We start from the raw sequence: 14,806 nt of genomic DNA, 5'->3' as shown, positions 1-14,806 counted from the left end.
ATGCTTTCTCATAATCTATGATGGCTATATATAGGGGTTCAGTATACTCAGCGCACTTCTCTATCACCTGATTGATCGTGTGAATATGGTCCATTGTTGAATAACCTTTACGGAATCCTGCTTGTTCTTTAGGTTGACTGAAATCTAAGGTTGCAGATATTCGGTTAGCGATTACCTTGGTAAATACCTTGTAGACGACGGACAGTAAGCTTATCGGCCTGTAATTTTTGAAGTCTTTCATGTCGCCTTTCTTGTGGATTAGGATGATTTTCGCGTTCTTCCAGGATTCCGGTACCATTGCGGTAATTAGGCATTGCGTATATAGGTTTGCCAGTTTTTTAGGTACAATTTCGCCGCCGTCCTTCAAGAGATCTGCTGTTATCTGATTATCACCAGGTGCTTTGCCCCCTTTCATTTCTTTCAAAGCCTTCCTTACTTCTTCGGTCGTTACTGGTGGGATGTCTATCTCCTCTGTGCTATTGTCTCGTTCGGCATTATCCTGTATGTCCAGGCTACTGTGCAGATCCCTGTAGAACTCCTCGGCCCCTGTGACTATGTTATCCCTATTTGTGATGACATTGCCTTGCTTGTCCTTAAGTGCATTCAGCTGATTTTTCCCCACGCCAAGACGACTCTTCACTGCTTTCAGGCTACCTCCGTTCTTTACAGCGTATTCGATCCTCTCCGTAATATACTTCCGTATGTCAGCTGTCTTACGCTTATTGATTAACTTCGAGAGCTCGGCTAGTTCTATTCTGTCAGCTGCGGTAGACATTCTCATGGTTTGCCGTTTTCTGATTATATCTTTCGTCTCCTGTGAAGGTTTGCCAGTATCCTGTCTAGCCATAGTGCCCCCGACTTCTACTGCACACTGCGTGATAATGCGTGTAAGGTTGTCGCTGGCTTCCTGTGTCGTAGGCTCGGCTTCCTGGTTAAGGGCGGAATATCGGTTCTGCAGCGCGATCCTGAATTCTTCTACGTTACGTCTTCCTGTTAGCTCATTTATCGGCTTCTTTCGTACTAGCTTGTTGCGGTCCCTCCTCAGATCTAGCCTTATTCGAGATCTTACCATGCGGTGGTCACTACACCTTACCCTTCCGAGCCGTTCCACATCCTGCACGACGCCAGGCTTATCGCATAATATGAGGTCTATTTCATTTTTTGTGCTCCCCATTCGGGCTCCTTCAGGTCCATTTCCTACTCTCCCGTTTACAGAAGAAGGTATTCATTATGCGTAGGTTATTCCGTTCTGCAAACTCAACTAGTAGGTCCCCCCTGCTATTTCTACAGCCCAGACCATTGTTCCCAACTGCCTTGTCTCCAGCCTGATTCTTGCCTACTTTAGCATTGAAGTCCCCCATAACTACGGTATACTGTGTTTTTACTTTAGCCATTGCCGATTCCACATCTTCATAGAGGCGTCCCACTAGGTCGTCGTAGCTGGACGTGTGCGCGTAGCCCTGCACCACATTGAGCTTGTACCTCTTTTTGAGCCTAATTACAACACCTGCTGCCCTTTCGTTAATGCTATATTATTCTTCTATGTTGCCAGCTATGCTTTTATTGACTAGAGATCCCACTTCCAGTTCTCTTCTGTCCTCTAGACCACGGTAACATAGGACGTGTTCATTTTTCAGCACTGTAAGGGCTTCGCCTGCCCTCCTAACCTCGCTAAGCCCTATTGCATCCCATTTAATGCCCTCTAATTCCTCGAACAACACCTCGAGACTTGCTTCGCTAGATAAGGTTCGCGCGTTAAACGTTGCCAGGTTCAGATTCCATTGGCGGCCTGTCCGGATCCAGGGATTCTTAGCACCGTCTGCTGCGTCACATGTCTGACCACCGCCGTGGTCAGTTGCTTCGCAGCCGCTGGGGACGGAGTGCCGAGGGTTAATTGGCGTAATCATGGGAGGTTGTGGCGGTTACTACACCAGGGTGGCAAATCCTGCTCTGGTGAGGGAGTGCATTGCCGGCAATGGTCACGGGGTCAGGCCGCACCCCAAGCCCCTTTGTGCAATTCTATCAATACGCGGATTTTTTTTTAATTCGGAGGGAATTGTCCGGCACCGGGATTCGAGCCACGGTCCTTCTGCACGCGAGGCGGGTGTTCTACCTCTACGCCATCGCTGCCTAAGGACAAAGATAAGAGTAAGCAATAAGGAGACGAAGAGTAAGCACGAGAAATATAGCTCTCGACGGAGATGTGACGCGCCAAGAGCTTTGCCAGCTAGAAGGCGTCAAAGAAACGTTCTATCCGGCACGGTAAGAGTTGAACTCGCGAGGCTTGGGTGCCCGAGGTAACCATTAAACCAGGCTTCGCGCGACCGGCACGCGAGCGGTGTGACCAAAGTCGGTTGTCATAACCGATCTGATCGTGTAGCGAAAGTTCCTGAGTGGTTAAGGCAGAAGAAGGTGAAGATGAAGCAATAGATCAATAAACCTGATGGAAACCACGGAGTTGACTCCGAAAAGAATTGGACCCATAACGGTGACGAATGATTTGGTGTTGTGGGTAGAGTCTCAATAGTGTAGTAGAGTGAAAAGGCGAGCTTCGTGTAAATGTATATAATGAGAATAGTGGTGTTTAATATTAGATTATGAAAGTTTGTGATTTTGGTGATGTTGAGAAAATTCTATGAGTAGTTTGTTGTATGTGCATGAAGTGTACATATGAAAGAAGTAGTTGCAAAGAGCGGTTGAGGAGTAGGAGGACGAAAAACGTTAGTTTGTACCGCTTGATAGAGTGTTGTCCAATAAGAGTTCGCTGAAGTGTTTGATATCTGGGATGCGTTAGAGGAGTGTGTGAGTAGATTGGTGTTTAAGAAAGTCATGTATTGGTGATAAAACGGGATTGTTGTGTAAACCAAGTGTGTGTGTTCGGGACAGAAGTGAACCACAGACAAGGGTGAAAAAATTGTTGACGTGAAGTCTATAGTGAAACGTGTGACGAGAGAAGTGAGTGATGGTGGTGGAAAACGAGGACATCGGTAAACGAGACACCTCCCCAACCACGTGAAACAAGACGGCAGCGGCGGCGAAGCTGAAGCGGTTTTTTTAGAAAAAACTCTTTAAGCGGGGGGTACTTGTCTTGTGTCAGGGCACCCACTGAGAGGGGATGCATCAAACCCCCGAAAAACAGGAAAGAAAAGAACAAAGGAACGGCCACTTCAAGTGCACGCCAAGAGCACACCAATCAGCAAGTGCCAGCGCCGACGCACCAAAGAATCATGGGCAAAGGTGGCAGCGCACTGGTCGGCCAGTCAGGGAAGGCGACGCATGGGACAAGTGGCAAGATGACCATATAAGGATAGGGAAGAAGCAAGAAGCCGACGGAAGTGCGCCACGAGAGAGCCAAGAGGGTATAAAAGCGGGGCGCACAAAGAGCAACGGGAGGCAATAAACCGAAGAAACCAGGAACCGGCCGGAGCACGTGCACTTAACGAACGAGCCAGGAGGACACGGCCAGGCCATCGACCGGGCCACCAGAACCTGGGCTGGAGGGGGCCGACTTCACATCGGCACTGTCATCCTAGGTGCACCACGCACCTGCGTCTTCGTGGACTTCAAGCAATAAACCACGTCAGTTTAATACAAGTGTTTATGTGTGCGGCGTTTTAAAAAAGCACGCATGTCAAAATGTAGCTTTCTTTCTTACAGAGTCCTGAACCTTAGCTTTGAAGTATAAAGCACCTCTCAATTTTTTCTTTTGCTCCAAAATACCGCTTCTTCCTTCGTTTTATGTGGCATGCTTGGTGTACGTTTCAGTATATACTAACAAAAGATTTAGCTGTTTAAAATTTTTTTGCGTATTTAAAGCATGTTATAAACAATAAATGCATCAACAACCGAAATTTCTTTACGAGAAACACGCTATTTATAAAAGCGGCAAGGTTTAAATATAAAAATGGTGTGAATACGAACATCAGCAAAAGCTGAGTGTTCTGTGCCCGCTTTCAAAAGCGTTTCGAATAAACACTCTGGCACTGAATATTGACCAAGCAGCCAATATTGTTTTACGAAGCCACGCAGTTCTGCCTTGAAGAAAGGAAATGTTTAACGTGTAATAATATTCTAGAGTCAACGGAAGAGCCCTGCGACTTCGCTTATTGCACCCTTGCCAACTGTTAGAAACACTGTAGACTAAATATTGTATATCGAAGTGGATTAATTACGTCATTTTCTCGTGGCATTTAACAGGCTAGTGGTGATTGAAAACTATACATAAATGTTTAACAGGACCTTGGTCTTAGTAAAGTTTAATAGAAGAGATGAGCGGAGAAGATTCAGGTCTGCATGCGTTGTTCATCTTTTACATAAATGTGTATAAAACCTCACTCGTTCACTGCATTAGTAAAACGTTAGCGTAGTATTATCACGCCAAAGAGCATATTCTCGTTAAAAGTAGACAGAAAGCAATCAAACGTAAAAGGTTTCACATATCGGGGGTACAGCAAATAAAAGTTTTGGAAGGCTTTTTTTGGAATAGCCACGGTAGGAAAGCAAGGTACTGTACTTAGGGCGAAGTGATTTCAGGATGTTCAAGGTCTGTTTCACTTTTCAGCACTCCTTACAACCATGCAACCATGTCTAAAAAACAAAACCATTCAAGCTTTTTATTCAAACCGAGCTCCTTCACAATCAATGCGCAGGTCAACGCGAGAAACATAAACCTGAAACTGACTCATTGCTACGGGTGCGCAAAAATAAAACCAACAATATGCATAATGGGGACATAATTTCTCACTATAAAAACCCACGTGACTACCAATCCAAATTTTTGAATTATTTTCACTTTCTCATCTGAAAGAAATTTTTATCTGTATATATATGTTGTTAAATTAGCTGGGTGTTTTGGTGACAAATACATTCAGTTCTCCACTTAGTTCTATGGAATGCAGGAATTCGAAATTCACCTAAATTTTGCAACAATAGGATGTCTGTGCTAACATATAGAAGCACAATTCCTGTGTGACAGTTGTGTGATCAAGATGAGTAATAATGCTCAAGCTGATGCGCAAGCTGCCTGAGCATTTTATTTTGGGATTTCTCTCCGGACACCTAAACATATCTCAAACAGGGTTCACCTTTGCACCATTACTTTCTTTCTTGAGGAAACGTTGGTTTGGAAGGAATCGGTCACAGAGATTACCACTCACATAATATAGACGCTGATAGCCTCGGATGTGAACGAACACTTGGTGTAAAGCTTTGGTAGGATATAAAACTCAATATTTGATCATTGTAGCATAGAAACTTGAGAGCACCCAACAGCAAAAAATTTTTTTTGTGACTTTAGAGGGAATAAAACACTTGCTTCGTCACGAAAGTGACAATTTAAACACTGAGTGCAACAGTTAGCAATTTTAAATTTGGCATTCCAATTTTGCAATCCTTAAGTGCATAGCTAAAAGTGAAATGCAGCCATTTTTCCAGGAGAAAATTACTGCAGTCTTTGTGTTGTTGTTGAAGCTATCGGCTCCTACCCGTCGTAATTATAGGCTGTAAGAATTGAATACCTGCTGTTTTTTCTAATCGCAAGGGCTTTGTCACTGAAACATATTGGAGGTGCAGTGTTCAAATAGGTTTCCGGTACAGTGTGAATGTTGCAAACCACCTTGCAGTGTAATGCTACCTAATGTGGAGTGATCCCTCTACTTTAAATTATGCCTGCACAGTCGATAATTTACTTCGTGGAAGGTGCAGTCCTACTTTCACATTTATGTGAGGAACTTTCGCAAAATGCTGAGGAGTTGTAGCCAGAAATTTCAGTTTCTGTAAAAGTTCGAAGGTGGCTTGGCAGTTCAAGCACGTGGATCAGTTCGCTCTTCCTATCACCAGGCCACGAAATAGTTCTTTCTGCTTCCTGCCGAGGTAGCATGAAAATACAAAAATGTCTAAAACGTGTTTGAGCTGTGTAATGAAAGATGCCACACACAAGAAATGTTCAGACTTTATTGTACGCCAGTGTATGCATAGTTATTTTGTCAATGGGGGAGCCACCATCTGAGGAGTTTTTCTGTACGCTATCACAAATCCTTAGAAAACGATCGGCTATTTCGTTTAAAAAAACGGTCACACACTATGTTCATACTATGTAAGCAATGAAAGAACAAAAAGAGTATGTGTGAACAGTATATCAGGTAAGCTTCTGGTGTGGTAGTTTTTTGTTTCATGTGAAAAAAGGGTATAGCCTGGTGTCTGCTAAATTCAGCTCTAGGGAGTTTGCTGCAGGAATATTTATACAGACCCATGATAGGATACAACTGACCAAAAAACAACTCAACAATAAACTTTCCCTATTCTAATTGGTGCAAAGTATTACACATTTCAGGGCATAAGTCATAATATACCACAACAAAACGTTTATGGCGTTGCATAAATATTGTCTTGAGAAATGTAATTACATATGAGAACTTTTGCAAAATATGGCCAGTTACTTCGCAAGTATCACTATATTGTGTATTAGGAATACTACGAAGATGGCGGAGTAGGACAAATGAGGCGCTGAATATAACTCAAGGTTTGTCGCAAAGAAAGGAAATTTGAACATTTAGGTAAAAAACTACGCTCATGGTAATCCTTAAACCTAGACAACCACAAAACACGATGATGATGAGAATGCACAGAGATAGTTAAGAAGCGCTGATATATAAGCTGTTGCTGATGGTTCGTGCAGATGGTACGATACCCGTATATTATTCCACAGAGAATGTTCAGCGTAAATATCGCTGGATGTGTGGACAAGAAGGATCATCATATATACTGATACCTCTTGTAACGTGATGTACACATACATCTGATGACCAGATGTATGTGTATTCTGCCGCAATGTCGTTATGGTGCAAGCTTCTTAGCGCATTCTGTGTTATGTTTGAAGCAAAGGGCAGTAAAGGGGCCGGGTTGCCGTCGTAGCTCTTTCGCGGACGTGATCTCTAGCTGCTGCATTTTGGTGGCGTTACCAACCTAAACGGAGCCCCGTTGCGTTTCAGGGGCATCAGGGAGTGCGTTACAGGCAATAGTCGCCGGAGTCAGGATGCAGCCGACGCTTCAATCTGCCGATTGTAGTTGCGAAGCATCTCATGCTCGGTCTGTGTCCCTCCCTCTCTCGTCGTTGTCCGCCGTGTGCACCCCCACTGCAAATGCCTGGCCAGGCCCCGCTGATGATAATTGTGGCAGGATGCTCCAAAGGATTGGACAATCGAATAATTCATTACAACATAGCTCCGCATTTAACCACCATTGTCATCTTCCCATAGGGGAACACTGAGTACCACACCCCACTCCGCATGCCTGGGCAGGCACCACTGATGATGATTGTTGCAGGACGCCCATTTGGATTGGCCAACCAAACAATCCACCACGAGATAGCTTCGCGCTCCACCACCGTCATCATCTTCCCGTAGGTGAACACTGAGTAGTATGCGAGGCAATCCTCCTCTCCTCTCCGACGCTCCTCTCTTCTCCGGAATTCCTCCTCTTTTCTGCGAAGCTTCCTTCCTCTCCCGGATTGCGCACCGAATGGCAACACCTGCGGCTAGGCGTGCGATAATGTGAAGCAGCTTAGGGTTAGGTGAGAGACAGTAGCCGCTGCATACTCCGCTGGGGCGCCAGTGTAGCTCCGCGGTTTAAATGAAGCGCGTGTGTGCCGCCCCCCTCATTTTCGTCCCGCAACGCGGCGATCGAACTGAAAAAAAGTTGGAACTTGAGTCGAGCCCAAGGCAGCTTCGCATAATACTCAGGGTTCTCCTACGGCAAGATGGTGAATTTTTTTTAAAATCTGGTTGGAATAGTCAGGCATCCGGATTCATAACATGGTGCTTCTGCACGCAAGGCGGATTATCTACATCTACGTCACTGCCCGAGCTATATATGTATGCAATCTAAAGTGGTTGGAATCTTGGTAACAAATTTACTGTAGAAAAAAAAAAAACAACCAGGCCTAATCCTTTCCTTGCTATTTTTATGTGAATACTGTAGTGCACACCAGGCTTTAGGTAGATATAAAAAGTTCTAAACGAGCAACTCTACTGTTTTGCCGATTGTAACTGCTATTCTCTCTTTTGTGTATGAGACAAATGGCAGACATTGTTGTTGATTCATTGGCAAAACGTAACAGCGTGCGGGTAGCTGAATTAGCATCCCACGAAACACAACGTTTTCCACATGAAGCACTGAATCCCCGCATTGTTTAGGAACAGGGACGTTGTCCTAATGAGTTATGAGTGTTCAGACGCGGCAACACCTAGTGCTTTTTATTTGCAAGCGAAAACGAGAACTCCCGTGGGGAGATATTTTAACCCCAGAAAAACTCGCTGATGGTTTCAATGATCGGCAGCATTCTACTTTGGTGCGGCTAATATATCAAGTCGAACTTGGGCTCATTAAACACACAAATTTTATACACACACAAACACAAACACACAGAAATAAACGCACAAGTACGCCGTCAGACGACGTATACATGAACGAAAATGCGTGTAGGTTTCGGAGAGGCTGCTGTCATTGTGGTTTACGAACGAAAATGAAAGACCGGTAAATGTTGGCGAGTGAATCTTAGGGAGTCGCAGTAGAACAAAAACGTTCAAGTGACATCTACGTTTTGGTCTTAATGTGTAAAATGCGATGTCGTTGCTCCGACTTCGAGTCAGCACTTTCGAAACATCTTCCGTTATGGGATATGTGTTTCACAAGCCCAGAAGCGAAGCAAAAACAGAAGGACTAGCCGCGACAGTTTTGATCCCTGTTTCTTGGTTTAGAGAATGCCTCTGCATTTCTGAGGCTTGAGATGTGACCATCAAAGGCAGCGGCTGCGGTGTGTGTATCAGTTTGAAAGTGGATGTGTCAATATCAGTGCCTGGAGGTGTTTCTGATGTGATGTGTAGTCCGGACTGAACCTTTTCTCTTTTTGTGGAGAGAGAGTGACATAGATCTCTGCTATAGTGATATATTTGGAGTCTAGAAAAACTGGGAAAAGGGATGGTATGTAGCTCAAGGGTGGAACTGAAGTCTAGGATACAGCACATTCTTCTATTCGCCTGCCATCAGTTCCCGCAGGTTTTCAGGTCACAAGCCACGTGTCAATAGAAGTGCAATGTTTATTGTATTAGGTCTCTCTTGAGCGCGCCCTTGCACATGGCAATGTTGCATGAAAGAGGGTGGATGTTTCTGCGATTTTTATACTCGGAGGCTTAAGTTATTGCGTGATGTTCCCACCAAACATCTTCGCCCACATAGATTTGTACGGGATTGCGATGGTTCCTGCTCAACGCAATTTGGGATATTTCGCCATTGAAACCCCTTGAGGCAATGGGGAAAATTGTGTTCCCAAGCGTAGGATGAGAAGACGTTCTTAGGGCTTTTCTTGGAGGGGAGTGCTGTAGTCATGGTAGTAAGCAGCACGGTATGTGGTATTCTGTGGCTCTTGGTGTGTGCCTCGACCTCTTCCAGACCGTTGTGTCCGGTTTTGGAAGATGTATTAACTTTGTGATTTGTACAAGGATGATTTTTACCGAAGCGTTAAGGTGCATTCTGCATGCAGAAACACTTAATTTCCCTTTGAGAGTGTGTATTGTAGTTTAAGCTCCTAACCTCTACTGCCGCTCCCCGGATTTCCATGATGTCTCCAACTTTCGTTTCTTGGCTCCTGAACATCGAAGGGCCATGTACGTAGAAGGCTAACGTAATCCCCTACGGCAATTTTCGCTTCGTAGTACTTTCGTAGATGCTGGAGGCGCTTTATTATAGAGTGTCATTATTTCATAACTTTCCTGAAATGAACTTCATTCTTTCGTATCAGCAAGTTCTTGTGAAAAAATTTGGAACCGCGTTTTTGATAGAGGAGAGTTATGGAGGAGTGACTGGTATGATACAGGCGTGGCTTGATCGGTGACAGGTTCGCCATAGGGCGCAGTCGTTTTTTTTTTCAGAGAAGTAGCTCATCCCGATTTTTCTCCAGTTTTTCTCTTGTGCAAGGAGACTGGTTTTTCTGATTTCTTGAAAAACGCGATGAAGACAAATTTTTAGGGCGTATTGCTCGTCATTATTATCAGGAGCCTCTTTATGACGACTCCTGGACGAATGCGTTTCCAAGTCACCGTCACCGCTATTGTCCTGTGCTGCCCGAGCCCATTCTTTTTCTTCAAATGTTATTTCTTCCCTTACTGAGTTCATGGGATTTTCCTTCTTCCAGAGTCGTCTCTGGTAGTCAAATTTGGGCTAGTCGTGGCACACCTATTGTTATTCGTGTCAGGATCAAAATTGCAACTTATAAAACTGTCTTATAGCCTGTCCTGACGACGTTGTATATCTGAATTTCTTCGTTGCAAGAAAATTTCTACTGCGGTGTAGATCTTGTTTTGCCTGGCTCATTATGAGTGGCTTCATGGGTCTTAACGTTTCTCCTTTCTCCTGCTTTTCTCTAGCTACGCGTTTTATGATGCGGGCAAAAAAAGATGTGCTTTTTTTTCCTTTTTGGTGAAAGTAGGTTCGGCTCTTTTGCTAACCACAAAGCCACGCGGAGAATTCATACTCCGACTGTTCTCTAGAAATATATTCTTGCCTGCTTGAGGGTGATGTTTTACTTTGTGACGTGGAGCCCTCCGGCGTTTGCCTACTGGAGGTCGCCGAGGAGACACAGCCACGAGAATAATAAAAATAGTTTTAAAATTTGTGAATAAACCCTATATACACCGCGATTTTGCAGCTTATCTTGTCATTGAGATCTTCGTTGACTTTTATTGTGTTTAGGGTTTATTGCCGGGGAAGATTGGCAAAAAGGTGGCGAAAACGCTGAAATAAAAAAAACAGAAAGGAGGTACTTAGTGTGCCTTCGATAAACGAATCTGGAGGCAGAGGCGTTTGTCTTGCAATTGGCGCGACCAGGCTAATGCTAATGACGATGATGATGACTGCGTTTTATTCACTTTGTTTCGACAAATCAATGCCTTTCCTAATTTCTCAGAAACTGACTTTTATCATTTGCCCCGGTTTTAGATGGTTAACCAAATGATGTTGCCGGCATCGGTACTGTCTGGAATGCGCCGGGGTGGGTAAGTTCTTAAGGGCTTTTTCAAATGCGCCCAAGCACGAGATTTCGATTCACGCATGCGGCGGCCAATTTTTAGAGGACGAAGAAAACTGAAACGCATGTGTATCGAGATTTTGTCTCACTTTAAAGGCTTACAGTTAGTCTAAATCATTTCCCACCCTTCCACTGCTTCATGTATCTTAGTCCATTTGCATGTTATTCACGTGAATTTCTGGAAATTTGTATCTGCGTATCTTATGGTGGAATGACAATTTGGTGTGATGGTGTCAGCTGCGGGCAGGGCTAACGAACGTGTCTGTCAAGTATCACCGAGTGGGCGGTGCTTGAAGTCCACTGCGCAGGCACAATATCTCCGGGAAATGCGTCTCGTTTTTTCTTCACTGTCGTAGTATCATCACCATCATGATTAGCCTATCTACGCCTACTGCACGGCAAAGTTATCTCCCATTATTTTGCAATTGTCGTGATCCTGTGCTAACCGTTACCAGTTTATTCCCGCATACGTTTTGAGCTACCAACGGTTGCCTACCAACGGTTACAATGACCGATGGTTACCTTGCCCTCGCTATACATGCCCTGCCCACGTCGATGTCTTGTTAAATTCAACTACCACGTCCTTAACACGCGTTTGTTCATTTTGCCACTCCGTTTAAATCTTATCTTTTAAAGTTTCAACTATCATCTTCCGTTCCAGTGGTAGCTGATTTTTTGTGAAATTAGGTTGGAGAAATTTAGGTGAGCCTCCAAGTTTCGGCCTCGTAGGTTAGTACCGGAAAGATGCAGCTGTCATGCTCTTTACACTTCAGGAACAACGATAGGCTGCCATTCGTTATCTGAGAATGCCCGTCGTAAAATCTTTGTGCCATAAAATCAGTGGGCCACAATATTTTTTCCCTGCTTTATACACTTCAGTTGTACGTTCGCCATTTTACAGATTTAGGCGCGCCCTCGAATATTCCTTCCTCAGTCGTAACTTCCGGGTGGTAGCAGAGACGTATTTTCGTGGACATGGACGCTTCATTTGTAGGGCCGATAGCGCATGGCGAGCGGCACATATATATGTGCCACTTCCCGAAACTGTCGGGTATTTACAGTCTAATAAACTGGACAAACGCTATCGTCTCCCCCACTATATAGCAATGTATATATATATATATATATATTTATAGCGAACACGATTGGGAAAAAAGGGGCACGTTGAAATAGTACAGAAATAATGATTAGCAGACAAGATAACCTCGACGAGAAAAGGGGAGAATGTGGTAGGTCATAGAAACCCTTGAAAACATTTTTGCGGATGAAAGTGATGAAAAAAGCCCGCCGGGTAGAATCTCAACCTACGACCTCCATAATACCGTTCTGGCGCCATGACCACTACCCTACCGGCGGGGCTGTTTCCCCACCACGTTCTTGGGTATTTATCTAACGGTATTTTTGTTTCCTGCACTTGGGGTGGTAGGCAGCGCCACTCTGACTACTCGGGGTGAAGGGGACCCGCTTTTTAACCCCCCGAGCCGTCACGCAAGGGTCTACGACATGTCGAGAGTGGTCGACCAGCGTTGAACTCTCTTAATCTTCCTATGGCACCAATATTGCCAGACCCGAGGCCCTCGCATTGCATCTAGCGAATCAGAATGGGAAAAGGGGGCCTCGTTGAAATAAGACCGAAATAAGTAACAATTGAAAAAAATTTCGAGACAGTAAGTGGTGAGAAAATGCCCGCTTGGTGGGATTCGAACCCACTACCTGCAGAATACCGGCCTGCTGCGAAGATCACTACGCTACCGGTATTTATGTTAAGGGCACAGGGTAAGCCCTATACTTCCCATGCATTTTTGGCCATGTTAAGGTATATGTTTCTCGGCATATATTAAAAGTATCTACAGAACGTATATATCAGTTTCTTTCAAATTTTGTGCTCTTTTAACTGTACTAGAATTATGAACATTCTTAAAAAATTCAGTTTTTTATACTTTTTGTCCGTTAGTACCTAAATTTTAGCATTATTTTAGTATTAAAAGTTGTGTACCAAACAACCTCTTTGGTGCATATTTTCAATTCTAGTACAGCTGGTGTGACTAGTTATGTAGATTAAGGAGAAAAAAATGAGGTCGTTGTCTTGGAAGATATAGGAAATAAAGGTACCTTTGTAAGAAAACACATTGTTTTTAGATAATTGAGTTTAAAGTAAAAAAAGAGGTGAAAAACAGTACTTTTTTACGAAGAACACCAATGAAGCCATTTCTTTAAATATAGCACCATGTTCATAATCACTGTAAAAGTGATTTTTTGCTTTTCATCCGGTCGTCTGTCATTCCTTGACTATTTTGTGCAGCATCGTACAGATTTGTTCACACAGTATTTAGCTTGTGGTCAACCTCTTTAAGCCACTTGATGGTGGTGTTACGCCCAGGTTTTCGTCTGAATGATTTCAGAATTCTGGCTCATGCGTTGCTTTATTATTTAATAAAAGAACAGCATCCAATGTTGCAATCATTATAGCGGGAAGCCCAAAAAAGATGTTTTTTGCGCAGCTCCGAATGGCAAATGTGCAAAAAATGTGCAACAGGGTATTTGGATTGCCCTCGCTAAAAAATCAGCTATGCAATGGTTGCTAAGCAATTTCTTAATGCAGCTGGCTTCAGAAAACCATTTTGATCTGAAACTGGAAGTGTTTTGAGGAAAAAATTGCAATAAACCCTGAGAACATTCTTAACAGGATGTGGGTACTTACTTCTCGCTTACGGGAAAACTGCTTTTTAGCGAGAAATAAGATTTTGAAGGCAAGTGTGAATATGGAAAACGTGCACAAAGAATTGGCCTACCCTAACTGCGAAGAAAAACAAAAAGTCATTTTTTCATAATTTCGCATTACCCTGTGCCATAAGGTATTTTTCTTCCCTGGTCTTAGGGGTGGTAGCCAGCGCCACTCGGACTTCTCGGGGTGCGATGACCAATACGTATAATTTCTGTCTTAATTCAACAAGCCCATCCTTTCTCATTCTGACTCTCTACATTCATAGCGAGGTCCTCGTTTCTGGAAGTCTCGGTGCCATAGAGAACTTAGCAAGGTGCAACAGTGGTCGACCACTCTCGACATGTCGTAGACTCTTGAGTCACGGCACGGGGGTTAAAAAGAAGGTCCTCTTCACCCCATGCAGTCCGAGTGGTGCTTGCCACCACCCCCAAGGGCAGGAAACTAAAACGCCTTAGAATAAATACTCAAGAAAAAGGTGGGGATACAGCCCTGCCGCTAGCGTATTGGTCATCACACCACACCGGTAATCTTGAGGTCGTGGGCTCGAATCCCACTCGGAGTGCGCTTTATCACTACTTTCTGTCTCAAAAAATTCTTCAAATATATTATGACCCATCATATCCCCCCTTTGTTTTCGGAGGTTTTCTTGAAGGCCAAACCCTATTTCTATATATACAGAGAGACACACACACACAGACATGTATATATATATATGTAAATAAATATATATAAATATATAGATATATATATATATATATATATATATATATAGCAGAACAGAGAGATACGGGACGAGGGACTCGGTAAAGATACATATCAAGGTTGCAGTCGTCATTGCCAGTGCTATTCGGCTTTTTTTTTTTTTTTTCGAAATATATAATAGGGCCGAATGACGTGTGCTTGTCACGTTTCTTTGATTCATTGATAAATAAGCGAAAATATAAGTCGAGAAAAAATCGAGAAAAAAAAACGGCGGATTTTTTCTCGACTTATATTTTCGC

The sequence above is a fragment of the Haemaphysalis longicornis genome, unplaced genomic scaffold, assembly GCF_048455015.1.
Source record: "Haemaphysalis longicornis isolate Haplotype H1 unplaced genomic scaffold, Haemaphysalis longicornis Haplotype H1 scaffold_6, whole genome shotgun sequence".
Lineage (NCBI taxonomy): Eukaryota > Metazoa > Arthropoda > Arachnida > Ixodida > Ixodidae > Haemaphysalis > Haemaphysalis longicornis.
This window is presented reverse-complemented; position numbering follows the sequence as displayed.